Raw genomic sequence first — 1,891 nt, forward strand, 5'->3', positions numbered from 1 at the left:
GCCAGTTTCACAAACATCTGGCATTACGTAACCCATCCCCTGCCCAGAGAGGGCTGTAAACACTCAGGCCTCTGGTTCAGGGTTTCCTTAAGGGTAAGGAGGGGAGGCAGCTGTGACTTGCTCCCTCCTGCCCTGTTCACAGCCGGAGAGAAGGGCCCTGGCCATCTCCAGGAGCCACTGGCTGGCTCTTAGGGTCTCTTCTCTCGGTGAGAGGCTGACGCTCATCATCTTGCTGGCTCTGGGTCCAGCACTAGGCTAAGTACATTAGAGGCAGTATACCCATTTTACAGTGGACGGGAGTAAGGCTCAGGGGGGTGAGTTAACTTGCTTGAGGTCAAAAGGCTAGGGTTTAGAGAGGCCAGCCTCTTGCTGATTTTCCTCATTCCTAGATGAGAGAATGGCTGCAGCCAAACACACTGAGCCTCAGTTGCCACATCTGTCGAATGGGGAAAGGCTTATGGAGACACTCAGGGCCGCAGGGAAGGCTCAGGGAGACCAGGATGCACAGAGGTGTGATGGCGGGGGCAGGCACGTCTAAACACTAACTTTCCCATCCACTTCATAATTTTGTCTCTGCTGCCTTCAGGGGTTAAAGCAAGAGGTAATCGGAAAAACACAGTTATCTGGGCAGGGTGGTACCTTCAAACCACGGGCGGGAATTACCTTATCAAGCTAACAAAAGGGCACCAACACACAGCAGGTCTGGCAGGAGGGGGCAGGTGAAGTCCCTGGCGGAGAGAAAGGGAGAGAAATGGGGAAAGGCCTCTAGGATAATGCTGCTGCTGCTGCTAACCAGCAATTATTGTGCTCCTACTGTGTGCTCCGCCGTGTTCAGTGCATGGTATGCCTGATTGCTTTAATCCTCACCACCAAGCATGCCAGGTATGGTCCATATTGTGGCAGGTGAAGAAATGCAGCTCAAAGAGGATAAATCACTGGTTCTAGGTCACACAAGGGGCAGAGCTGAGATTCGAACCCCACTCTGGCTGACCTCATGTCCCCCCTCCATCTCTTTGCATGTGGATCTTCCTGAACCCTCCCTGCAGCCCAGAGTCTGCCCAGATTTTCCCCATTAGACAGATGTGGCAACTGAGGCTTGGCAAATTTGCAGCTGTTCTCTCACCTGGCAATGAGGAGAATCAGGAGCGGAGGGATGGAACTGCGAGTGGAGCCTTTCAGACAGTTACTTAGAGCATCTCTTGAGTGGGATAGTGAAATTAGTCCAAGGTCAAGAGCCAGGAAGCCTGGGCTTGAGTTCTGTCTCTGTACTAACTTGTGTGGCTTAGGGCCATTGTCTCCCTTCTCTGAGCCTCACATTATTATTCTCCATACAGTCATGGTGTGAGACTGAATAACCCCAAAGTTTGGTGGCTCTGTTTCATAACTCATTCCTGGGTTCCCGAGCCTATGCCATCTCTGTCCTATCCAGGCAAGTTGTGGTAAGGGAGTCATTCCTTTATTTGTACCTTCATTCAGTTGACCAATGTTTACTAAGGACCTACTGTGAGCTGAAGTCCTGGGCTGGCCTCTGAGATATAGACATTACCCCATCCCTGCCCACAAGGAGCTCACAGTTGGGTGAGGACACTGACCTGTAACTGGTTAGAACACACTGTGGGCATCACGTTAGTGGGGGCTGTACAGATGCAGGGAGATCTCCAGGCAAGGAAATTATAACTGTGCTGAGGGCACTTTGGCTTCCTTTGGTCTGAGACTTGAAGGGTGAGGAGGAATTTTCCAGGCAAACAAACGTTTGGAAGTGGAGGGGAGAGAAAGAGAGAGAGAGAGAGTGTGTGTGTGTGTGTGTGTGTGTGTGTGTGTGTGCTGGGGTGGAGGAGGGGAACACAGAGGACAGGAAGGGAAGTGTTCCAGACACGGCAGAGAACAACAT

Source organism: Rhinolophus sinicus, linkage group LG02, assembly GCF_036562045.2.
Source record: "Rhinolophus sinicus isolate RSC01 linkage group LG02, ASM3656204v1, whole genome shotgun sequence".
Classification (NCBI taxonomy): domain Eukaryota; kingdom Metazoa; phylum Chordata; class Mammalia; order Chiroptera; family Rhinolophidae; genus Rhinolophus; species Rhinolophus sinicus.